The sequence below is a fragment of the Octodon degus genome, unplaced genomic scaffold (genome assembly GCF_000260255.1).
Source record: "Octodon degus isolate 3935 unplaced genomic scaffold, OctDeg1.0 scaffold00128, whole genome shotgun sequence".
Taxonomy (NCBI): Eukaryota; Metazoa; Chordata; class Mammalia; order Rodentia; family Octodontidae; genus Octodon; species Octodon degus.
The window spans coordinates 2,055,663-2,082,474 of NW_004524704.1; the positions used below are offsets into that span (position 1 = coordinate 2,055,663).

The window sequence follows — 26,812 nt, forward strand, 5'->3', positions numbered from 1 at the left end:
TTTTTTTTTTTTTTTAAACAAGTGAGCAAACAGTCCTTAAGTGCGGGCTTTACTGTGCTCCCCGCCCTGCCCCGCTGTGGTGTCAGTATGCCAACATCTATACTTACTGGTAGCTGAGAGAAGAAACCTCTGGAGTTGGCCCAAGAGGACTGTTTTCTCAGTGGTGGGGGTCTGGCAGTGCCACGGGCAGCTGTTCTGGCCTCGGGCCCTCTCTGGGCTCAGCATCTTCCTCTCTTTCGCTTAGAGATGGAGAGGCAGCTTCAGTGACTGGAATAGAACTGGGAGTTTGTAACTGTGAATTCATATCATGTCTTTAATCCACACAGTAACCATAAAAGTCAAGCACTGTTAAATCTCCATTTTACAAATGCGAAAACAGGGACACAGAACAGTCTTAGACCTAAGGAGCTGACGGTGGCATCTGGGACATCTGCCAGGTGCATCTGCCCTGTTCGTCATGATGCTGCACTCCCTGCATTCCCTTGTGCCAAGTGGGAGAGAAGACACTTGCTAAGTGACCTTCAGGGTCTCCAGGTCTCCCCTGAGGAGCTCACGAGAGAGGAGGATTTGCCATGAGCTTTTCCTGCAGTAGGAGAAGTTTGGGATGTTGAGATGGGATGTGGAGTAGGTAGAAGCACATGAATTTCCTTGGAGCATGGCAGGGTGGCCTGGCTGCATGCCTCGGGGACTTCCCTCCCTCCCCTCCTCTCTATTCCATCTCGCCCATCCCTCCTATTCCTCCCATCAATCCCATCCCATCCCATCCCACCCCATCCATCCCATCCCATCCATCCCATCCATCCCATCCCATCCCATCCATCCCATCCCATCCCATCCATCCCATCCCATCCCATCCCATCCCATCCCATCCCACCCCACCTTTGCCCAAAAATGGTTTGAAAAGAGCATGGACCTTCTACCCTGACAGGTCTGGTTTCCAATAGCAGAATTTCAATTTCTTCACCCACAAGGCAAGCAGGAAAACACCTGCTTTCTAGATTGCTATGAGGGCAGAGTTGGGTGCCATAATCATGTACTCTAGGGCAGGCAGCTCACTCCACTCAGTCTTTGCCTCTCCTTTGCTCTCAGGACCCTTGTCGTGGACACCTGGCTGCAGATCAGAGCTGCACTGGAAGAAAACTGGGTGTGGTCATCAGGGCAGAATGTCTTCTTTAGAAGTTGGCTCACTTTTCCAAAGAGCACTTCTTGTGCGCTTGGTTCTGTGCTAGGCACTTATGGTCCTAGGCTTCACGTAACATGTAGTCTAAGGACAGAAAGAAGTATTATTAATTGAAAAATATCACAGTCAATTGTAAAATCATGAGTTGCAGTGGTCAGGAAGCAGGGAGCTCTGTGATGTCGTGAGAGGGACTGCGGATGCTTCTGTGTGGAGCTTGGCTTCTCGGCTTTGGGCAGCTGATAAAGTCAGCATGGAACACGCAGTTCCTTTGGTGCTATGTCTGACTGGACCTTGACCCAACTTCTGGCCCCCTGGTGGTCACCCCAGCTACCCAGCCTGTGCCATGAGGCTGCCCTGAGCCAGCCTTTCCGAGTTGTGCTGGCCCCAGAGGCCTGGGGGACGCTCAGAGCCCACGCCTCACAGGCCCAGGCATCCTTGCTGCTGATTGGTTTTGCGCATGCTCCTGAGTTAGTTTATTACTCAGCTGGATGCAGTGAGCCCTGTTGGTGGTTTCTGATGGTCTGAAGGATTTTTTTAGAGCTATTTTTTTTTGGGGGGGGGGCACAATTCATATTCCATGAAACAAACCCACCTTCAGAGAACAACACAGTGAATTTTTTAAAAAGGAAATTTTCTGATTGCATCACGGTAACCACGATCCAGTTTGAGGACATTGCCGTAGCTGGTGGGTCATCTTGCTGTGCCCAGGGACTAGAGCATTATCTCCAGTTTTATAAGACTGGATCTGCACTTCCTGTAGGAGGGAGGTAGGTGGTGATGGCAGCGTCGCTGCAGCCGGCCGGCTTCCCGTGGGCAGTGGGGGTGTGTGCACACACGTGGCACGTGAGCTGTGGAGCAGGTGCCTTCTACCTTGTGACTCCCACTCAAAGCCAGACAAGGCCTTGCTTTTGTAATACCTAATCTTGTCCTGGGTTCTGGACTGAACAGATGGAGCGCAGCGCTCCCACATCTGCACACAGCTGGCAGCCTGCCCTGTCTACTGCCAACTGTACTTGAAGAGACCCCTCAGCCTCTGTCTGTCCATAGCCAAACTCCGCTGCTTTCCCGCATCCCCTCTCCCCTGCATGGCAAGCTTGCTGCCGCAGCCCACTTTTTCCCTCTTTGTCTCTCTCCTGTGGCCCAGCAAGAAGGAGAAGGACAGGAAGAGGCAGAGTGCCATGGCAGGCAGTGCCCAGAGATTCCCAGGCAGGGTGGCCTGTGACTCTAGTGCCCCGGAGGCGGGTGCCATACTGGGCCCCTGCATACCGGAGAGCAAGCACCTCCTTCCATTTTATACCTTAGGCCTTTCCCTTGCTTCTCTTGCCTCAGCCCTGGGCTGCAGTGGCATTTGGGGAGGACACTGATGATGTCAGAGAGAGCACTGATCTGCGGAGGGCTGAGGCTCCAGTAGGATGAGCTCCTTCCCTCCCTCACACGGCAAGCTATGTGGAGCGCCCTCCTCCACCCCAAGGCAGCCCTCAGCTGGCCATCGAGGCGCCAAGGCTCCTGGAGCAGAGGGTGAAGACCACAGGTCACATCTGAGCTCCCCACTGGCCCAGCCCCGTCTTGCCATCCAAAATTCTGAGTTCACAGAGCTCCCCTATATGTGTAAGGAACCGGGGACCATGCAGCCTTATAAATCTCCCTTTGCTTGCCTTTGACTTGTTGTGTCCTGTTACTTTATACCCTCTTCTGTGCCCCTTCCCCAAATGCTCCTCTGAAATACAGATTGTCAAAATCAACTGTTATTATCTGAAGCTTAAGGATTAATTCTGAGAAATCCCTTTGCCTGGTACTAATAAATGTTGTTTCGGACTTGTCACATACAGGTAACAATATATGACAGTATGAATAGCAGAGACCCCAGGCCTGCAGTTGTGATAACAAAATATGGGGAATGTTTAAATTTTAAGAAATCATTACAGTAAAATACATATTGCCTTTAGTCTCAAAACACTCCTCCTGTCCAACCCTCTTACTCCGTTGTCTTTGCCACTCTCTGAAGCAGTTCTGGAAGTCCTCTTTTGCCAATATCTTTTGTTCTACTGCCTGACTGCCTCTGTGTCCTGAAGCGATTCATTTTTTTGACTTTTCATGGTTGTTTGGGCTTCGAGGAAGAGGCAGAAGTGGCAGAGTACGAGGACCCGTGAAGGAGGTGGAGCAGGATGCACCACCATGTTTTTATTTGACAGAAATTACCATCAATCGTTCGCATTCATTTAGGACATCAAGCCAGTCGTAGTGGTGCAACTGAAGACTTTCACAAAAGCAGTCTAGCAGGCTTTCCGAGTCGCTTCAGAAAGCTCCAAGACTGACAGTATGTCGGAGCAAGGGGGAGCACTTTTGGGGGGATTGCTAGCCATGTGTCTTTTACTGTCCTACACCAGAATAATCGCTGTAGATTTTGATCAAGCTTTTACAATTTAGTTAATTCTTAAAGTAATCTTTCAAACCGTGTGCCGCGATCCCATCTTCCTGAGGAGGTACCTGAGGCTAGACGGACCGAGTGGTTTGCCTACATTTGTATAGCTCCCCATAGTGTTGGGGCCCCCCAAGTTCACGCCCTTTCTACACGCCCTGTCCTGCTTCAGTCACCTGTGCATCCTCAGTGTTTCTCTGCCAGGTGGTGGCTTAGGCGCCATGACTGTATGAGCAACCGAGACCCCAGGCCTGCAGGGATGGAACCCATGCTCTGTGCTTGCTGGGGGAGACGGGCCTATCCCTCAAGATATCCTGGGCCAGCTGTTTGCTGCTGTGCTAAGGACTGCAGAGAGGAATTCACGGTTCCCTTCACCACTGGGCCAACAAGTCATATGGACACAGACTTCTCTTTCTGTGCTCCTGCCCACAGGGTGAACCAGGGCAGCGTTGCTCCAGCGCAGTCCCTCGGCGAGGTGGCTGTTCTGTGAGGCTGTCATTCTTTTCTCTCCTCCCCTGCATGCATTTACTTCTCCGCTTTCTCCCCAGTGGTTTCCCTTGGCATAACTGCAGCTCACTTCTAAGGTGTAGCCCTGATAAAGGCAAATTATTTTGGCCTCCTCTGCCCCTGAGCCCCAGTAAGAGTTTGGAGCTTGTGTTTTCACTTGTCATGTCAGACTGTTTGCCAGAGTTTGCGGAAAAAGGCCTGTATTATTAATGCCCTTGCTGGGAGCAGCTGCACCCTGCCAGGTTGTCATGTGAGACCTGTACAGAGCCCCGCGCTGCGAGGCCCGCAGTGCTCCTGGCCCGCTGGGTCAGGTGGGAAATGTGATCCTGCAGATCAGCAAACGGCCAGGGAGCAGAGTGCTGGGAGGAGACCCGGGGAGTCTCCCATGGACCCTGTAGCTCTGGGAGCATCCCTAGGAGGCTGATTCTGTTCCAGTGTCTTAGTTCTGAAGGCCTGAAGCCCTTCCACAAGGTAAAAACAAAGACAATAATCAGCATAACATCAGAGAGCTGCCACTCCTTAGGGTGGGCATTGACCACACCACTTCCAAGGTATTTACTTTGGTCCTTAAGAACAAGCCTTGGGGGTGAGTGGGACTTGAAACCCTTCCATAGAGCCCCAGAGAGATCACATGAACTCCCTAAAGATATGCAGGGGGAATGACTAGAGGTGGGACTCAAGCCCAGGGCTGCCTGGTCAATAGCATACAGCTCTTTCCCAAGCCTGGGAGCCTCTAGGCATAACATGGTGTTCCCCGATGCACCCGCGGTGCATCCTGCAGTTGGTTCCAGTTCTTCTACCTCTCATCTTTGTCATATCAAAAGTTTTGAGGAGCTTAGTATTCCAAGCTTGAGATTTGATTACAATGTAGCATCCACTGAGCCAGGGCTAGTGGGGTGCAGGCCAGGAACGAGGAACTGGAATGAGCCCTCTTCATCTGCTTGTGCCCTGTCCAAGACCCCTTTTAGGGTCAGGATCTCACTGTAGAGTTCAGAGCAAGCAGTGTAATAATGTAGCACTCCACCAGCCCTAGTTTTTTGAAGATTAAATTGAGCCTAAAAACATTACGTCCAGAACGGATATCCCATTGAGATTCATTTCCCGTCACGGCAGCCCTGGTATTCTTTAACCGCCTCTTAGCTTCTCACTGGCTCCAAACCCAAGAAGCCCAATTTCATGACTGAGTCTTTGCATTGCTGTTCTCTCAGCTGGATACACCTTGCTTTGCCCGGTACATTCCTATTCATCTTTCAAAACACAAGATAAACTTTGCTTTTTGTCTTTCTCTAGCAGAACTAGCCCCACCTCGACCTTTTGTTTTTTACGCTTTTCATGGTTTTCCAATCATGTTTTTATGTCCTTTCTTTTCTACAAAGGCCTCAACAGCAGAGGCTGGACCATATTTATTCCTGTTACCTGTCTTTGGGAGGAGTGTCTTTGTGACTGAATAAAGTTTTATTCATAAAATATCCTGTGTACTAAACTGTGCTGTGTACTTGGACTACTTAAACCAGGATATTAGGTCAGGGGAGTTCAGAGAAAGAAGACGTAAAGGCTAGAGGTTTGCTGGCCAGTGGGCCAAGCTCTGTGCCACGTGCCAACAGCATTACTGCAAAAGATCCCTGCAACAGACAGAGAGGGCCCCTGGAGAAGGGAAGCAGCAGTGGACCCTTGTCATTAGGGAGGGAGACAGAGGTACCCCAGTTTCTCAGGCAAGACCCCTAACTCTGGCCTGCTCCTGGGAGGCCCCAGAAGGCCCAGAAGGCCCCAAGTGGAGACTCTGGAGGGTCCTAACAGGATGCAGAGGAGGGGTCTGCAGAGCAGGAGCAGAAGCAGAGGTTGGCAGAAGTCCAAGGCAAACTTTCTCTCCTTGCTGTGGTGCTAGGGACATATCCCTGGCCGAAAGGCATCTCCTGAGAATGCAGCATGAGCTGCTCCAAGACTGCATTTGGAGCCACGTCCTGCTCACATAGGACATGCTGTGCCACTGGCCCTTCTAGCCATTTAATTCCTCCTTCCCCTGCCACTAAGGCTTATGAGGAATCACTAGGCATAGGCACTTGGAGCTTTGGAAATGCTCAGCCTGGGTTTCAGTTTTGGTCTCAGGCAGTTTAATTGCTATTCTTGTGTTAATGAGCCAGTAATAGGGATGTGATTTTGGTAAGGTCATGAGGATTAGCGAAGATGGTGATTCTTTCGAGAACTTTCTGCACACCTGACAGTGACTGTTATTTACTCCTTTCAAACCCTGTAGACAGATGCTGTTGTCATTCTGAAATCACAGTCACAGAATGAAATTTCTGAGAGGTTAAGTCACTGGGGTCATATAATGAAGGAATGATGGAATCCAATTGTGAATTAGGTAGTTCTCACCTTAACCAGTGTAGCCCTGGTCCCTATTTTCTAACTCTTAAGAAATCAGCTGGGTCCCTTGTTAGAAAAAAAATTCCCAGGCTCCCCTTTGGATAGGACTCAGCTTGGGTGGGGCCCAGCACAGTGAGCACAAGAGGCACTCAGCCTGTTCATTGATCTGGCAAGATTTCTAAACACTCTGTTGTGATTTCCTGTCTGTGAGGTGTGGCTCATGGTCGGCCTTTAATAAGTGGCAGTTATGGCTGTGACAATATGAGGGGTTATGGAAGGGTATTCATCATTTAAAAGCTCATTAACCCTTATGTTGGATTCTGGATTAGTGAGTTGATATTCTGAAAGTCTCACTCTAGAATCATCTGCAAATGGAATTAACTGCCTTCAGAACTTCCTGTCACTTTGATCAAGCAGGTGGTGCCACGGTGGGTTGGACGTGACCGTTGAGCTATTCTTCAAGGGCTCTGTGCTCATTTGGTCTTGGCATGCTGTACTGGGAGGGCTTTGGGGTGAATGTTCTAGAAGGATGGCTGAAGCAGTATGCAAAGCAAGGAAGGATCGCAGCTGTAGGAGGGAAGAATGGAAGCATTCTGCAAAACTAAGGAAGGAACAGTTTTTGAGCAAGGAATGTTTATGAATTGGGTAGCAGTCAGAGCCAGAAGAGGCCAGTGCAGCCCCCACGGCAGTGCAGGCAGTAGGCTTTTAGGCAAGTCGAGGAAAGCATCCTGGATTGGCTGGGGTGCAGGGTTTCTTGTTGCAAGTCATCAGTTGCCTTCTGATTGGTGGCCTCCAGTTTCAGTTTAGTGTCTTAAATTAGATTTTTGGTTTTGTTTTCGTATGATCTGTCACCAACCCGACATCAGGCCAGGGCCCTCCTCATTCGCCCCAGCAGAGGGCTGGTGCAGGCTGAAGCGTGTGGCATTTCCAGGCAACCAGCTCTCTGCCTTGCACCCAAGGCTCTCTGGAGGTGCCAGTCTCCAGGTGGCAGTCAGGCCACCTGCCCATCAAAGCACTTTGTTTACCCTGCAGCTGGTAGTTGGCAGCTGTCTTTCTATCTCCATGTTTTTAAGTTGTTTAAGATGGCTCTGTTTTTATGTTCTGAAGGTCCCATCTGGTGGGTATATAAATTACAGATGATAGGGACTGACTGATGTCCCAGCAGGTCCTGAAGAAAAGCTCGACTCCTCCCGCAGTCATTGATCTGTTTCCACTCTTAGCTTTGATGGTGATACTCAGCAAATGCTTTCTTCTAGACTAAGAGCAATACTCACAACGCTAAAGAATAGAAGATCATCTTCAGGTACTGCATTCCAAAGACCCATGCTTGCCTGGGAGTTAGGACCTTTGACAGCTACTACTTTGATCACTGGTTATGTGCTGGGTGCTTACTCTATCTTTCTTCACTGGATCCTCCCCTGAGTTCTGTGGTTGTGGCCATGTTATGATATAGGTCATGTTATTCCTCTTTCACAAAGGAATAAATTGAGAACCAAATAATGCAACTGACTTGCTCTAGGTAACAGAGCCCCTAAGCAGTGAAGTGGGGCCTCCGACTTAGCTCTGTGTGGCCCAGAACTGAGAATTTACCATGCGTAGGTCATATGATCTCCCTGGAATATCAGCAAGCCCTGCTTCTTTGGCCAGAAGGAAGCCTAGGGCTTGGCTGCCCTGGTGGGTGATAAAGGGCGAAGCCCTGCACAGATTGCATCAAAATGATGGGCGATCCCTCTGTTCACCTTGGAAGCTGACCCTGACCTTTGTAAATGTGGCCCTTGTCATGACCTTTGTCAAGCCATCTTTTGGTGATTGCAGTTACCACAGATTGCTGGTCACTCATGGTTCTCACTGAAGCTCCATTACTACGAATGGTACCAGTTACTGGGGCTCTGTGTCCATGATGTAGAGGTTCAGGGATTTCACTGATCTTTTAAGGCTCCAGGTGTAGCCACCCATTCCAAGAGTTGCTGCTGCCTTCACACTTAGCCCCAGCCAGACAATATCTTCTTCTTGGATCCCCTTCTATAAATGTGGTCAGTCATACGTAGCTCACTCTCATGATAGCAATCTCATTACACTTAGCTGTTTTGTCCCTTGTTTTCCATGTGCCAAAGCCACCCAGGGCTGGGCATTGTGGTTTATGTGGAGGTAGTGATGGTTGTACTGAGTGTCCAGCAGGTAGCCAATGGAAGTGCTTTTTCATTAGTTCATCACGTGCTTGTCGTGTGCTTCTCCTAGCCTGGGCCCTGGATGTAATGATGGGTAGAGAAACAGCTAATTCTTGCTTGGTGGAGGAGGATGGGGTTGAGGGAAGCTGTTCAAGCCATGGCCTCTGGGAAGCGGAGAGCAGGGGAAGAACCAGAGAGGATGGGAAACAAGCACAGTCCCCAAAGTCAGGCCTTCTTGACCCACCGAGACGCCCAGAAGTGTGCTTTACTAACTTAGGTGTCTCACGTGGCAATCAAGTTGACAATCAGTGTTAAGTAACATCACCCGCGGCCTCTGCTCCAAACCCTTGTGCTAAGTCGGGGCATCTGTCACTGGAATGACTATGGTGGCCTCCTGGGCATCTTCCTGTTCCTGTCACCACAGGGCAACAAGGGTAGCTTTGTTGATGTAAAGTCAGTTGGGTTGTTCTGTGATCACACCTTTGAAGAAGAGGCCATCCTCTCTGTGGTGACCCACAAGACCCCACTGGGGCTCCTCCAGCACCGCCACGCCGCTGTGTGCTCTCGGCCCCTCTCCCTTTCCCTTCCCCTGTGCTCCTTACCATCTAGCCTGTACATCTGTGTCTTGCTCTGGGATTTGGTGCAATCCTTTCCCTGCCTCAGTCCCTCCCTCTCCCTGATAGTGCAGGACGTACTGGGGGGGAGGGGCTTCGGATGGCCTCTTTGAAAATGAAACCCTGCTGGGCCCAGCGCTCTCTGCCCCTCCCTTTCCCATACTCTGCTCCGATTTGCTTCTCAGAGCACTTAACATCTTTTAGGACACTAAATAATTTACTTGTTTCTTACACAGATGGCTTTTGCTGTCACTGTCTGCTAGAAAGTAAGGTTGTAAGACCAGTGACCCTCCTGTGCGTTATTCCGTGCTGTGCCCTAAGTGCCGCTTAGCACATGGTAAATGGTGAACGCGTCTGTTAAAAACGAGTGAATGTAGAAAGTAAAGTCTTCACGCAGGCGTCCAGTGGAAACAGTTTTTAAAAGACTGCTCTCTGGAGTCTGGTGGAGATAGGGCGGCTGCCCTGGGGATGCAGGGATGTCCATGCCTCAGAGGCTGCGCCTTCAGAGCAGCGGGCATCTCAGCTCTGGCTGGAAGCTGCAGGGGGCAGGGAAGTTGCAGGGGTGGGGGAGGTGCCCGCCTGCACGGCCTTAAGGGAAAGGAGCTTGAAGACCACCTGACTGAACCAGAAAAGCAATTGCAGTACAGTAATGTGGGCTGATTTCAATCATTTGGGGAACAAAGGGAGAATGGGGAAGTGAACTGCCCAAGAAACCCTGCCATAGGGAAGAGGAGAAGGGACTGCCCTTTGAGGAAGTCATTTGTTTGGGAACTCTTTCTTTTTTCCAGCTGGAAAAAGATAATTTTTGGCTTGGGTGGGTGAGTGGGGGTGGGAAAACGATACAGTGCCACTAACCCCCAGACTGACTTAGGAACCAGCGTAGAACTTCTGTCTGGTTCGGGCTGAATTGTTCCTGATCCAAGGCCCTATGGCAGTGCCTCACACCTAGAAGGTTTACAGTAAATATTTGTTGAATACAGGATTAAATGCCATTCAATTTAGTGACAGTTTGCTGTAGCTACAGAAACAAAATGACATCACATGCAGAAGGCTGGCTTTCTGACTTGCTGGTTGGGTTGGCAGCGATGGCTTTTCAGCAGCTCTCTCTCTCTTTTTTTGGCTCACTCTCTCTTTTTTTTTTTTTTTTTTTTTTTTTTTGAGCAGCTGTGTGCGGTTATATTTTGGTTTCTTCCTTACCACACAGTGGTTATGTTTTTAAGAAATAAATCTAAAGGGAATTTACTTGGGTGGTTGGATGGCATTTTACCTTAGAGCTCCGCATTCATGCAAACAGGAACAGTAAGTCTGGGAAAGGGAGAATGATGTGAGAGTTGGCAGAACTGGTGAGCAGACCTCAGGGCTGCGGTTCGGAGCCACCCCAGCTCAGTCCCACCCCCAGGTGAGCCCCCTCTCCGGGGTTAGACTCAAATGATCTGAGGGCATTTCCTCTGGGCTGCATAAACAGGTAGTGCAAGGAAAGGAAGAAATAAAAAGGAATCAGCACTTGCAAAACATATTTAGAAACATTTTTTTTCCATTTCCTTCTTAAATAGATAATATGCAAGCAATGCAGCATTTGTGGTGATGGTGGCAAATGTAATCATGAAGTCTTGGAAGCAAGTAGAATGAGTCAGCTCCTGTTACAATCATACCTCCTCAGAAGAGGGACCGACTAGCAGATTGCATGGAAAAGAGTGTAAGAAAGGCGTGTGTGGGGAGCCCCTGAGTGTCTACTAATTGTCCTGTGTCCCGGAACTGTGCTAGGTGGGCATGCGCTCTAATCCACCCCATCTGGTGAAGGGCATCATGCCAGTGTTTTGAGTAACTTAACTAAGGTCACACAGCAAATAAGGAGGATAGAAGATAGGGCAAATGGGGCGGGGGAGAAAATTGAAACTCGTAACCAAAGATGTTATTTGTGAATGTAAGAAATGTCAGTGAGATGCCCTAACACCCAGTACAATGTCCTATCTTTAGGAAAAACCTTCAGAAGTATTTATTTATCAAGGGGATGTTTGGTTGGTTGATTGGTTGGTTGGCTGGTTCAATGAGTTACCAGGGGTCTGAGAAAACTTATAAAGGTTTCTTCGCTGAAATACTGTTGGAGATCCTCAGAATCTTATGAAAAGTGAGCTAAATTTAGGGAGAGAGGAATACAATTTAAAAGTTCAAAAGGGATAATTATAAAGCATGACCATCAGGTGACCATAGAGATGATCGATGTCAATGTGAAGTGTATGGTTGCACTCAGTTTTGATAACTTGGCTACTTAAGGGAATTATTCATTATCACTAAGTAAATATAGGCTTACTCATTCTCCTCCTCCTTGGACAGGAGACACAGAGTAATGCCTGAGACATTTAATTGGGCTGACATTGGAAAGGACTCTGAACATAATATATTTTTATGTAAGGTAAGGGTTTTCCTAGTTGGTACTCATACCCGGCCTCTGGTACCAAGGTTTTAGCTTTTCTTTTTGGTACCTGCACAGTGAAATTTGTATGTAGTCTCATTGTCTTTTAAAGACCATCCCAGGTATCCCATCAATGTGCAGATGCTGCTATGAGATGCGCAAACACAGAGAAACTTTAATTCATGTTGATGATGACAGCAACAGAATACTTCTACCAGGCGGTGAATGTCTTTGTGCCTCACGAGTTGAGGTAGCTACCCTGATAAGAAGAGCTCCTGGGCTGGGGATTGCTGCAGTCAGTTCTGTGTTTATGGACAGAATGGGAAGTGTAGGCTGGATGATGGCTCAGTTGGATTAAATGCACATTAGTATAATGCTTCAGTGTCATTAAAGGGGCTGCATTGTGTTGCTCATGGAGGTTCTGCCTTTCCTCAGCTCTAACCCAAGGGTTTAGATGAAGGCATAAAGGCCTCCTTGCAGGATCCAGATAACAATGACAAAGCAAGATATGAGCAATTATGGTTAAAGAGCAGGACTTTAGAGGGAGCTTGAGTTCAATTAAGAGAGCCAATAGCATAAGCCCACTGAGTACACCCAAATCTCTTAATAGCTGTATTGTAGAAGTATATTCATTCTCTTCTTCCATACTAGTTGGGCCACACCATGGGAAATATATTCAGTTCTTTAAATAGTGATATAGAAAATGGGAATAGGCCCACAGAAGAGTGAACAAGAAGATTAAAGTATTTGCTCAGGAGCACTAGGTGCGTTGCTCATGTTCAGTGACTGGGGCTCATGTTTGAGGTGGTTATTGGTACACATCAGACAATACCACTGCATTCCACCTCCTGTGAGTAGCTACACAGACAGAAGAGTTTCCCAGCTGAGGATTGCTGGAGTTAGGCGAGGCTCACAAGTGTTGCTTTCTCTCTTGTGCAATGTAGTGTTTCCCCTCAGGATTTCTCTTTTCTGATTTAAAAAAAAAAAAATCCCATCAGTGTTCCAAGTGGCCCTCTTTATCTACCATGGATTCAGTCAAGTGTGGATCAAATTATTTGAGGAAAAAATTATTTGTAGAAACCATACATACAACTCCCATCATTATTTCCCAGACAATGTGGTATAGCAGTTAGCTGTTACAGGTAATCTAGGAATGACTTAAATACATTACAATACAATTATACCATTTTATGGAAGGGACTTGAGCTGTCACAGAGTTTGGTAACTGAGGGGGTGGGGTCATAGAGCCAATTCCCTGTGGATTCCTCCCAGGGACAGCAGTCAAAACCAGCTCCTGACCCATAAAGAAAGGGACCCTTGTTCTAGTAAGCTCCCTGTCACCGACTGTCACGGTTGCCTGCTACCCTATTGCCTCCTCTGCTTCCAAGTCATCTGCTAATAGCTGAGCAGGGTTTCGAGGTATTTACTCAAATCGTCTTGCCTACCCTTTGTGCTTGGTGATAGCCCATGGATTCTTTCCTTTTCTCAAATATTCAAGACCTTTTCCACTGATCTTTTAGTTTATGACTTAGGACAAACAGAGAGTGCCCAGCTGTTGCCTCTCTTGCAGCTGCCTTGGTTTAACTTTTCAGCCATATCAGAGGTCTATTTTCCCTTGCATGGAACGTTTTTCCACAGGCACCTCACTTGCGGTTCAGGATACATCAAGGCTGTCTCTGAGTCTGGGGCTAACAGTGTGCTGGAGTCGCGGGCTTCAGAGAAGTCTAGGGTATTCTGATCTGTGAAAGATCATAACCATAAGGTTAGGGACACGAGGCAGTGGGAGAGGAGCTACATCCAGCTCAGCCTGGGGTGTGTGGGAGCGCAGGGGAGGGGCTCCAACCTCAGACATCAGCCGGGAGCTGAGACCAGGGCTCTGGGAATCTCTGGCTCCCATACTGCATGAGTTCCACTTTAGCACAGTCTCTGTTGGTCTTACTGCTTCTTCTACCACGTGATGCCCAAGGACACCTGCAGCTCCTCTGTGGGTGGCCTGGTGCAGGTTTTTCAGTTTTCCTGCTCCTTCAACCTCACTAGTGTTCAACAGTGAAGGGTCTGCTCTGTGACGTGGGTTTCTAGGAGGCTTGAGTTACTTTCCTGGTGGCCTAACCCTACCCTGGCCAGGCATGGTAGTGACGGCCTCTGTTCATCTTGTTTCCACTGCTCCCAGAACTCTGCCCCTGGGGTCAGGGTGGGGTGTTGAGCTTGTAGTGGAAGCGAGTTCCACCAAAGCGCACAACTTTCCTATGCTGACCTTGACAAGACAGGAGCCAGCTCGGTCTTTCCTCCTCATCCTTTTCCTTCATTTACAGACAGAAGATCATGTGCCCATGTTCTCTTGGGATGTGATTGGGTCCAGTGCTCTGATTACCTGTCTCCCGGGTGGTCAAGTCCACTGAGAGGACAGAAATTTGCTTACTCAAACAGAGCACTTTAGACTTATATGAAGCACTGTAGAATACTTTCAATATTCAATCTTAAGTATTTTTAAAAATTCTTATCCTAGCACATGATCATGAACTAACCACCACCAGCACCACCACCAGCACCACCACCACCAGCACCACCACCAGCACCAGCACCAGCACCACCACCAGCACCACCACCAGCAGCACCACCACCACCACTACCACCACCAGTAGCAACAACTATTTGAAGCCTACTTTTTTGGGGGAGGAGAAGGCAGGTTAGCTGGACTCCCTGCCCGTAAGGAGTCTACAGTCCACTATTTCTCCAAGTCATGTGGCTCCAGGGCTGCTCAGAACTTGTGAGGCAAACCCTCCACTGATTCAATCTGTTGAATTCCTTGGATGACAGGGGGTAGGGCCTTTGAGAGAGATGCTCTTTTCTCAACAAGACTCCCTGCGCTGACTGATGCTTGGAGCATCTATGGGCTGGACATCTGGCTTGAGTATCTGTGTGCCCTTTGGCTTCCAGCTTGTGGTGAAGCAATCCCTTCGCAGGTATCTGATTAACTCCTGTATGAGGAATCCAAGCAGCAAGTTCCTAAAGGAGTGGATGCCTAGGTTGAGCTCCTGGTGGGTCCCCGGGGTCATGGCTTGGCTCGTCCTCAAGCTCAGTACTCTGATGTGGTTCTCTCACATGAATAGCCAGCTTGGCTCTATTACTCAATGACCATAGAAATGCAGTGCACTCAAGATTTTAAGCTAAAATATTTATCTTCTTTTTTCTTTTCTTTTGTGTGTCATGAGAGTTTTGGTTATGGGGTTACGTGGCTTGATCACACAATAGAAAATGTGTTTCAATGTTTAACATTTTATTACAGTAAAAGACACACTGCCATTGATCTCCCTCCAATACACCCCTGCTTTGAGCATGCTTATCCCACCCTCCTCACCACTCTAAAGAAGCTCTGATGGTCGTTTTGTGAGTGTCTTTCATTGCACTGTCTTGGCTGCTTTGATGTCATGGATCAATTCATGTGTTTACCTTTCACGGTCCCTTTGACTTGGGGGAAAAGCTAGAAGTTGTACAGTGCCAGCTCTGGTGCACAAGGTGGCTGAGGACACACTGGAATGGTCTTACAATTCTGCCTTTCTGTTGATGGCACTGAGCAGTGGCATTTATCAAAATTTTGATCATACCTTGTAAAGTGACCCATGAAAGAGGACTTCCAGAAAGTTCACTATTTCTATGGTTCACTATTTCTCTAAGTCAGGTGCCTCCCATCAGCAGGAATGATAGGAATAGTGTGTTTGAAGCAAGGGGAGTGTTTTGAGGGAGATGAATGGAGATTTGTCTTTTACTGTAGTAAATTTGTGTCTCTAAACAATCATGTTTTGACCACCCCATTGTACTTCTTTTTTTCTAAACCATAAGGTCATTTCCTGTCCCACTGTCTCAAATATGTCAGCAGGGTTGGGAGGGAGACGAGAAGGGTGCCTGGGAGGCTGGACTAGAAGCAGAACAACGTTGTACGTACAGGGGCACAGAGCAGGGCTGGTCTCTGCGCTTGGGACCACTTGGTGGGTGTTGTCTGTTTCATTTTAGAAAGCAAAAGGGGTCTACTTAAATAACTATACCTCAGAGGACTCTGTTTCCCCAGGAAGAGCAGCATGTGAGGAAGGAAGAGGGTAGGTTTGAGGTTTATGGTGGAGTCTTGCTTCTCTCGCTTGTGTGCTCTTTGGGAAAACCACTCAAGGATTCTGAGCCTCCATTTCATACAATGATCTGCCTGAAGATGTATCCAGAAAAGTTAAAATAAAGAAAGCATCTGGTGTCACACTCTGTACAAGCTGCTTACCAACATGAAGACGGTAGCGACGGCAAGTTGAGTCACAACATTGACGACTGGACACGGGGCTGTCTCGTGCGTAGACACAGCTGTGCTTTCTCATCAGAGAACACTGGCGACCTGACACCCCTGCATGATCCTCAGCTGCCACATGTCTCTGTGGGCTATGACGTGATGGTCTTTACCCCTAAAGTCCAACTGTAACAGGAGAGGCCTAGGACAGGTTCACGTCGAAGAAGTGAAATACGATCGTGTAGAGTTTGGTGTTGATTTCCTTTTTCAAAGGGAGAGGTTGAGAGAGAAATTGAAATCGTGGCCACTCCGACAGTGACTCGGCTGCTTACTAGAGCCCTGAGCATGTGCGGGCGGGGAGCCGCGCTTAGGGCTCCTTCAGTCTCTGCAGGATCTTCCAGGGCTGGAGGCTAGCATGTGCATGCTGCGTTCCCTCAGTGGATTTCTTTCATGGGTAGTCAGGTTTGGATAGATAGACTCTGTTGTCTCTATTTTGTTGGTTTTTAAAATGAACTCCAAAGTGGAGCTTTCTGTCTCCACTTATGGCACCTGAATATGCATTCAAAATAAGATCTTCACCAACTTCCGGTTCATTTGGTTTTTACATGTTGCCTGTAAATATTTCAGCATGTATGCTTAAAAGATAGGAATCCTTTAAGAAAAAAAACCTTTATCAACGTTATATGATTATTACATTTCAAAAGCAAATGATTCCTTCATAGCAATAGATATTGAAATTCCCCCAGTTATTAAATGTTTGCCTATATGGATGCATATGTATTTACGTATAAAATTTTTAAAAGTAGGTTTATGCAAATCAGGATCAAGATAAAGCACCAAAACGAAAAAAGGTGAAGGGAACCTTAAAGGGCCCCAAAACCTTTTTTGGCATTAGCGCGTGTTTGCAGCACGTAGTGACTGTGCTGTGTGCTAACCATAGGGATCTGGCTTGTGGACACAGTGCAGCATGATTCTGCTTTGTCCCCTGACCATGCCACCATCCCACTTGTTTCCATTTGAAAAACAATCTCCTTCAACAGAGAGTTTCTCCATGGAGGAAGGCTTTCCATCCAGACCACTGACTTTGGAACAGGCCCCAGGGCCAGGGGGGGGAGCTGTAGCCTTGTCCTCACAGAAGTGGACCCGGCTGCAGAAAATGCTCTGTGCAGGAGATCACTGCTTCTTTTGCGCATGCTGTCCCTTTCCAAAGGACCACGGCATAGTGGTTTGCTTTTTTATTCTTAAATGAAAACATGTTCTTTTGAGACTGAGATTTTTTGCACACTGCTTTCAGTGTCCTTATTTTACATACACATATATGGCTGGGATCGTCTGGCATATGTACCTCCTGTGATATTCTTTGATCATTTCCATCTTTCTTTTTATGTATTTGGTTGTTGCATGACCTCACTATGCAGCTTGGACTTGTGGTGATCTTCCTGCTTTCAGTCTCCTGAGCGCTGGGATTACAGGCATGTGCCGCTAGGCGTGGACTATGGCTGGCTCAGTCTGCCCTGGGGGTGGGGCTGGCATAGCATGTAGTGCTGGAGATTGAACCACAATCCCTGTGCTTGCCTAACCTTGCCTAAGCAGGTGCTGTAGTCTGCTGAGCTATCTTGCTGGCCCTTCCATCTCTTACTTGCTTGCAACCCTTCTCTTCTTCATCTCCTTTATTCCCTTTTCTCTTCCCCTCTCTTCTACTTTCATGTTGTCTGTCGTTACTCTCCCTCACTTAGATTCAGTGTAGTTTTAATCTGCATTCCTTGGTGGCTAAAAAGATGTTGAACATTTTTTCATATATTTATGGCCATGTTTACTTATTTCTTTGCCAAGGGTCATTTGTCCATTGATTGATTGGTTCATTATATATAGTATTTTCCTTTATCTAATATTAGAATAACAGTTGGAAAGACAAGTCAGGTGTGGAAACTCAGCTTTATCTTCCCCAAAGATCTGTGTAATTTTGCTTTTTGGTGGCTTTGCAAATAGGCAAATCATTATTTTTAATACAGCAAGAATTTGCTGCTTAGCTTGACTAGAGATAATCCACATCTTCTTTTTAGAACTTGGAAGAAACATGTTATGGTAAAGAAAAACCCCACTGGCCACTCCTGTGCAGCTTCCTGACTTGGGGAGGGGTGCCCAGGGCTTTGGGTGTAAGGAGGCATATCCTGGCTAACAATAGAAACAGGATGCTTTGAGACCTGGGCTCCTGCTTTCACAAGTTCCTCTGTGCAGACTGCTGAGGTGTATGCAGTTGTCAGAGGTGGTTCTTAAGCTCTTAGCAGCTTACTGCCCTCTGCCCTAAGTGGGCTGTGGAGTGGGCTGGAGGAGCTTGAAGCAGTAAAAGCAGAAAACCAATGGCTTCCTTTCTGCAGGAAGACCCTGCAGCCAGCGATGTCCCGTGCTGTGTTTCGTGTCAAGTGGCCAACTGTCCATCTCATGGTGACCTTTGCTTTGCCGCAAATGAGGCAGAAGTGCACGCTCACTTAGACCTTTACACCCTCCTGTTTTGCAATTGTCTGCACCCCAGAGTCTTTCCTGTTGGCATTTCATGCATACCCCCCTCCCTCAGCACTCTGTGCTCAAGCCCTGACACACCTGATTCCTCCCTCACTGGCACCACCCACCTGCAAGGCCACCCCACTGCCCACCTGCCTCGTGTAACAGGCTGGGTTGATCTGCATGGTGTTGTGGGGGGGGGGGTCTCCTGCCACACAGGGCTTAGGCTGAGTGGGAGGGAGGGCAAGAAGGAAGGCGGAGGTAAATTCTTGGAGATAGCTTGTTTTTGGAGACATAAAACATGGAACGTAGTTAAAGAATGGTACAAAATGGAAGGCAGAGAATATCAGAAGAGATACACAGAGCTGCCGAACTTCCCCCTGAGCAAGTAATTCTTTCTACTCTTGTCATTGACAACCTTTAGTAGTTTGTCAAGCTCCATCCCATGCAGTCTCTCATGCGCTGAGCAGGGTAGTGTCACTGTCTCCTTTGTAAATGAGAGAACCGTGCCTCAGAGAATGTGGAATGACATGCGGGAGCGACTTTGCTGTGCTAGCAAGGGCCAAAGGCTGCAGAGCCTAGGTCTAACTCCCTGTATATTTCTTACCCCCATCTCTGGACAGTGACCCCGAGCATGGGAAGGAGAAACACTCACCCGGCACTGCAGCAGAAATGCAGGCTCTCAGACAGTGCGGCTACTGCTGGTCCCTGGGTGGCTAGTGACAAGGAGGGAGAAGTAGACAAGGAAGAACAGGAGCAGTTCCTCTGATCTAAGCCAGTAGTGCTGTCTGGTGGAAAAGGTAGGTAAGTCTCAAAGTTGGGATGCACCTCTAATTTTTGTGCTTTGTAAGAGGCACATACAAAGAAGCATAAAATTAGAAGCAGAAAGAAGCATAAAATTAGCTGAATCATATATTTTATTTCACCCAATAGAGTGCAGTTATTGTTACTTGATCAAGTAGAAAGTTACTACTCAGACTTTTTGCATTCTTTTTGCATATGCAATATTTGCATGCTCTCGTGTATCTTTAAACTGACAGTCGAGCTCAACTGGGGCACCCCCCCCCCCCCGCGGCTGTGGACTTCTAAGCACTCTATGCGTAGGATTTCTCATGCTTCAACAATCATGTACAAAATTAATTATAAGATCACCGAGTGGATAGGGAAATGGGGCAGAGCATGGTGAGGCTGGGTCCCTCGGTGGGGTGAGGATGAAGCGAAGCTGGAAAGTGCCAGGGCCGGCTTCTCACCAGGGTTGTCCTTCTCTTTTGGGTGTAATGGCCCGCAGCCTCCTGAGGAGGGAGCAGCATTTGTTTTTCCTTTGCGGTGGCAGAGATGGAGCCTAGGGCTTCCTGTAGGCCAGACAAGCAGTCCACATGGGCTGCGGAGCAGGGTTTGATCTGGACGGAGAAGAGCTGTGTTTGATCCAGAGCTGGAAGGATGTGGAGACTGAATAGGTGGAAGTGAGCAGCAGCCTTGAGGCCATGATGTGTCCCCTGAGGGCCTGAGGCGCTCTGCTGTGGCTGCTGTTGTGCTGAGGAAGAGGGCTGGCACAGACCAAGCAAGGGTAGCTCATTTCCAGGCAGTCATTAAACCTGTTCTGGAGGTCAGAAGGGCCCTGATAGGTCATGGAGAAGCACAGGCAAGACTGTCTTCAAACGCATTTGCCAAAGTGAAGAGAGACTCTTCGCTAGAGCAGTCTCTAACCTTCTCTCCTTTCATACAACACGGCAGCAAGTCTCTCTCAGGGGACCCGGGACCATTGATTCCACTTTGCTGTCGGCAGTTACGCAGGTGAGAGTCAAAGTCAGAGCCTGCAGTGTGAGCACAGGGCCCTGCAGTCGCAGGAGGGGAATAAATGTGTCTCACGGGAAATTCCACAGGCAGAGCCCTGGTGCACGTAGACCTCTGCTCTCTCTGACGGCAGGGCCTGGACTGCAAGGGCCTGAGCCTGCTCTCCAGGTGGCCAGCTTGGTTCAGAGTTTGCTTTCCTTATTTAATTTGTAAACGTGACAACAGCAGATTGGAAAGCAAAGATGTACCTTAAAATCCTGACATCCTGATGCGTTGCTGTTTACTTTACAGCGTTTCTCTGTTTCTGTTGTCCATTGCAAGGGTGGGAGATACATAATTATAATTTGAATGTTAATTAAAAGTTGCTTTTCTCTCTTTCTTCCCCCTGCATATTTCCTAATAGTGCATGTGGTATATTACAGCTTCATAGAATTTCATAGAATTCTGGGTCATAGTTTGCTGACATTTAGGTTGTTTCAGAGTTCTTCAGCATATGTGATGGAACAGCGTGGAATGACAGGTTTACACATCCTTTCTGCTTTTGCACTGGATGTTTATAATAAATACCCTAGCCTTTGAATTTCTCACCTAGAAAGCTCTCTGTATTTTTAAACGTGTTGGTGGTTCTGAGGTATCGCATCTGCTTTTCCAGACATAAGTGGTTTGCAAGTGCCCCAGTTTTGCCACAGATCGCCAGCGTTGGGTATGAACATTTATTCAAAGTTTTGTTAAATTTAACTGAGGTAAAAATGTGTCAAGAATTTTTGTGTATTTCCCCACACGCCTCCCAGAACAGCACTTACATAACTGACCAGAAAGGCAGGGGAGGCCACAGTGAGCACACGGAAGCGTTTAGGGGAGGAAGGCGGGTTGAACAGCTTTTCTTGGCCAGCTGATGGTGAGGACCAAACTCAGCGAGGTCTAGTTTTCAGGCTGGCCACAGTGTTTCCCTGAGTCAAATCTCAGTCTTCTGCAGCTTCCTGGCAGGAGCCAAGAGCTCCTTTCTGAGTTGTAGGAGGTGTGACCAAAAACATGGTATGTGTTAAGTTAAAAAAAGTGTCACAGTCAATGACACCTATTAATTCTCCTCATGGAGGCTAAGAGGTGGTGGCCTCCTTGTCCTGAATTGAATCAAAGTGTCTACCTTTCATGGTCATTTTGACTTTGAGGAAGAGCCAGCAGCTATTTGGTTCCAAATCTGTGGAACAAAATGGAGGAGGACAAATGGTAATGTTTTCTTCTTTCAAAGAACCAACTCTTTGATTCATTAATTCTTTGTGCTGCTTTCTGAACTTTCATTGTGTTCCCTGTGTTTTTGTAAGCATGCTTTTCCACTGCGTGGCCTTCGGCTGCATCTTTCCACACCTTGTAAAGAAACTGGTGAAAGAAGACTTCCAGAACTGCTTCAGAAAGAGGCAAGAACACTGGGATAAGTGTGTTCCAGGAGAGGGCGATTAGTGGCAGAGCATCTTTTACTGTGATAACTCTTTAATTTAATTTAATTTAATTTAATTTAATTTAATTTTTTGTGATCTTTTTAAAGAAAACTTTAAACAATTGTTTTATTTTTGATCATCCTTGTATATGCCCTAAGGAACATAGGCTCAGTCTGTCTGTCTGCCTGCCTTCTTGTTTGTCGGTCTGTCTGTCTGTCTGTCTGTCTGTCTGCTTCCACATCCCAGCTGCACTTGCCTCTGTCAGAGAGACAGAAGGAGGTAGTTATGGGAGAAGTTCTTTGATCAATCCTTGTCTCTTCTCTTTATCTGAAGTGGGGCTGGCAGCATGGTTCCCTATAATGTTTTTGTGAGCATTGTGTGTGTTAATACTTGAAAAGTGCCAGCCTCAGCCGCTGGTACAGGATTGTGCTCAATAACCAGTGAAAATGTGCATGTGTATTCAATTCCAGCACTTTCTTGTGGTTTCCTCTGAACAAAGTGGCCCTTTCTGGACTCTAACATCCTCATCTATAGAGTAAGATGACCGCGCCAGCTTCCCGCACGTAGGTGTTAGCACAGTGAGAGAGTGTTGTTTTCCTGGATGATCTCAGCAGCAGCTCCGCTGGCATTAACTCTTCCTTAGATTTGGACCATACTTGCTGTTAGGGTGTGTTTTGAAATCAGCAGTGTAAGGTTGGGGCCATCATGGAACAAATAAGAGGCAACACAATCTTGCTTTTGAGGTTGCTGAGTGCATAACTTTACGGAATGAAATGATACTTCTTCATTTAGTGACTTCCTCCACCGTTGGTAGCAGAACAAACGGGTAGGTTTATGCAAAGTGTCAAGTGCTGCTTCGTGCCGAGCCTCACAGATCAAAGGCGTTGAAAAGAGCAAGTAAAGAACACAGGCTGGAGGAAAGGCAGAGTGGCTGAGGGGGCCTTGGGCGCAGCTCTGCACCCCTCCTCTCGCGTGTCAGGTGCTCCCCATCTTGAGTCCGGTTACGCTGGCCCTGCCCAGACAGCCTCCCGGGCCAGCTGGATGAGGCTCCCTCTTCTTCCCCAAAAGCAAGCCAGCTGCAGATGTAGTTTCCTCTTCTTGACTTCTGCCCTCAAGAGGTGGAGACACGGAGTGCTGCGACATTCAGGTAATGAGCGTTTGTCAGCCAGAGGGGTGAATTTGCAGTATTTTTTCATGATGCTGAAAGGTGTGTGCACATGCGTGTGCGTGCCTGTGTGCGTGCGTGCGTGTGTGTGTGTGTGTGTGTGTGTATGTGTGTGTGTGCATGTGATGATAGGTGCACCTGCAAGGTGAGGGACATGGAAAGCAAGCGCCACGGTCTGCTTGCGCCGAGGCTACGTGACTGCGACAACTGCCTGCAGTGTGCCAGGGACTTTCCCTCACTTGTGGCCTTGCCACGTGAAGCATCAGTTGCTCCCTCATCCCAGCTCTTTCCTCCTCTAAGCAGCTTCTCTTTCCACTTTTATCTCGCCAATCTCTGTCTATGTCAGTTACCCCCGCCTACGCTTTTGGCTGGGGAAAGTTCTAGGGCATGTCTTCTTCCATTTTCTGGGTAAAATCTGAACTCTGGGCAGTTTAGCAGAAGGCAGGAGCATTTCCTTCTTCAACACGCATGCCCTGTGGGGTGGAGAAGAGCAAGGGTCCCTGGCCAGCCTCGGGAGCAGTAGGAGGGGGAATGTCCTCTAGCAGGCATGAGGATGCTCTTGGACCAGAGGAGCTTTGCTAGCTGCAGGTGCACTTTTGGCCCCTCTGCCTGGCCACTGCTCATCTGGAAGTGGAACCTACATAATACCCCTGTCCTTCACTGAGGACCTGTTGAAGCTGCAAAATGCCACGGAGTCACATGTGTATATGTCAGATACTTGAACTTTTAGGCCCCAGGGGAGTCCCCAGCATTCTCTGGGAAACTTGGCCAGATGCTGGAGCCAGGAAGAGATTCAAGGGTGGAAGGGAGGACTTTGAGACGGAGCCAAGGAACCGGGATTGCACTTGGCTGTGTCACCAGCCGGGGATGTGACCTGTGCGTGCCAGGGAGCAGGAGGTGGTGTTAGATCCCTGTAATTCCCTTCCATTCCTTGCCACCCATGTGTCTACCTCAGCCTCACCTGCTTCCTTATATGTGAGGTTCTGAGCTAACTTGGGGTAGAATTTATTCTGGGCCAGTTGTTTCCAGGGCAAGGTCCACCCCACACTAAAAGTTGAAATTAAATTTCAAGCAACTTTCAGATATCTTGCACCTTACGTGTGCAGAAGTTCTCTTTATCCATCTCTCCCTTTTATTGGTTAGTGCCTTCTTCATGTGTATTGAGCCAGGAAGATGTTTTCCTGTATTTCCTCTCGAGGCCTTTTAGCCTTCGCTTTGCATGCAGGATCCACCTCAAGTTTATGGATGAAATGTGGTGAAGAAAAGGACTCCTCTTCCTAAATAGATAATTCCGGAATCATTCACTAAGACTTTTCCCTCACTGAAGTGGATTAATACCACTGTAAGAATGAAGTGAATGCATGTGTGGGGGCCTGTTCTGGGTGATGCTCTGTCATGGATCTGTCTGTCCTTCCACCAGTAACACAGCCTCGTGGTTCCTGAGGTTTCATGAGATTCCCTTTGCTATTTTATTTGTACTCCCTTATACATTTTATAATCAGCTTGTAAATTTCCATAAAATAGCTGCTGGCATTTTGATTTTTGACTGCAGTGAAGCTGTAGATAAAGTAGTAGTCAAAGTCCTCTAGAACTGAAGCAACAGCTTTTGTCCTGAGGCTGGAGGGCTGAGAACCTGGAGAGCTGCTGGTGTTAAAACCCAGGGAGAGCCCATGTTTGGATTGGAATTGTCGTGTGGGAGAACATCCCCTCCCCAGGGCCCCAGCTCCAGACAGCAATGGAAGGGAATTCTCTTTCCTTGAGGGAGGGCCAGTCTTGTTCTGTCCAGGTCTTTGATTGGATGAGGCCCTGTGGCATTAAGGAGGGAACTTAATATCGTTCTAATATTAATCAAATGTTCATTCAAATGATGTTCTTATCCAAAGCACCCTCATAGGAACACACTGAGTAATGTCTGTTCAGATATTTGGGCACGTCATAGATTCTTTAGTCAGGCTGATGCATACAATTAGCTGCCCTAATCACTTGAGGGGCAAAGTGACATGGTAACAAACCTTCTAGTTCGTGAGCATGGTGTACATCCTCTTACTTCGGCCCTCTGTAACTTCTCTCAGTAATGCTTTGTCATTTTGAATGAACGCATCTTGCTTATTTTAATGAAACCACTTCTTGCTTTTAGTCTGAAAAATTGATCTTTAATACTCATCATGGCAACGTGATGTTTTCCTTTTGTAAGTGGAATAGAAAATGTGTTTCCCAAATATTTGTAAACTTGTACTTTGAAAGACAGAGTTTTTAGAAGAATGATTGCTGGACAGGAGCTCTCATTCTGGACTCAGTGACGCATCATCCTCAGACATTCTTCACAGCAGTGCACTACTCTGTGGTTGCCAAGGCACACTGGGATCTTGATGCGGGAGAACATCCCCTCCCCAGGCCCTTGGTCTTCATGTGGCTCTCAGAAAGAGACAGAGGAGCTACGATTATAAGGCAATTTGGCTTTAAAGATATGACCTAAAAAAGAAGATATGTCCTAAGAGTCTTGTAACTAGCAAATGAGGAGCAAGCCCCAGGGTTCAGGGCTTTTCCTAAGAGAGAGCCTCTCCCTGATAAGAAAGGCCTTCTTGCTAGAGATAACCTTGTGTGATGTTTACGGTAACACATCTCATAGGAACCTCGCTTTGGGGAGATGCCCTTGTCTGTGGTCTCTATAGACCAACATGCCCAAGGAAGAGGACAAGGAGTGGAGGAGCAAAGTAGACCAAGGTAAATGTAGGTAAGACATCGAAGTGGGGAGGAAAGATAGGGTCCCTGTCAGGTCACATGGGACTTGCATATGTGCTAGGAAAAAGCGTCTTTCAGACAGGGCTGAACGCCTTTGTGCAGCGAGCATCTTGCGTAGTCATCTGTGACATCTGTTTCCCCAAAACAGCAAGTACACAAACCTTCCTCCTTGAGGATAGGTTCAGGGTGGGGAACTTCGACCGGTATTTTGCTTCTTTCCTTCTGAGAAGTTCACCAGAAGTACTTTCAAGGTGGTTCAAAGCTAACTGAGAAGAGACCATGCATTCTCTTCTTGCCAGCTTTTCCTTCTACCCTTTTTCTTTCTATTATTCAATAACTACTAGGACCTGAAAACATGGAAATAAGTGAGGTGGTCTCTCTCCTTCGGAGCTGGTAAGTCTTACAAGCATTTGTGGTGGCTACCGACAAGTGATACATTTTGTGATATTATTATAGATTTAAAAGTATTTTTTAAAGAGACATATATTGATATATTTATGAATGAAATGCTATAATGTTAGAGATTTATTTCAGAAGAACCTAGAATACTTTGGAGTGGGTAGGGGAGTAGACAAAATAAAACTGGCTACAAGTTGATAATTATTGAATTTGGGTCCTGGGTCCACGGAGGCTTATTGTGTGCCATCCATTTATGTCTGTCTTTCTAACTATTTACTTTAAATGAAAATTTCATGTAATTCTGCTTGCCTTTACATGCAGTGAATTCTGCCACTTAGAAATCTAGCTTACTTTAAAAAAAATGAATTTGGTTATTACAGTGTAAATTGATGTTGAGATCAATAAAATAATATTTCTTTAGAAAAAACATTGGTATATTGAAGGAGAAAAGGGACCTGTAAGCTAAGTGGTTGCCATCCATCAGTCACTGCTCCCGGGGCATGTGGAGGGCTGCGGAGTACAGAGGAGGGAAGGACCATCTGCAGGGTTCCAGGAAGCGCGGTGAAGCTTTGGAAAGTCCTTGACTGTACGATTAGGTATCAGCAAATTTGATAAGATTGTGGGATTAACAGGTGAGTGTAAGGACAGAGGAAGTGGCGCAAGCAGAAAATGTCAAGGTAGAGTGGCCAGTCATCGCTCAGCGTGGCTGGAGCAGGAAGCTGTCCGGAAGTCTCAGGAAATAAGGGTACAGATTAGCAACAGCAAGAGTCACATCCGCCGTCAGGTGCAGCGCAGTCACAGGAGGATCAGCTGAGGAATGACCCAGTTCCCTTGGCTTTTTG

General features: G+C 47.5%; 1 protein-coding gene across 1 annotated transcript in view; it reads left to right on the plus strand.

Annotated features, from left to right (window-relative positions):
• Positions 1–26,812, plus strand: part of St6gal1 (ST6 beta-galactoside alpha-2,6-sialyltransferase 1) — a 128,299-nt gene that overhangs the window by 45,161 nt on the left and 56,326 nt on the right. The gene's annotated exons all lie outside the window — the stretch shown is intronic.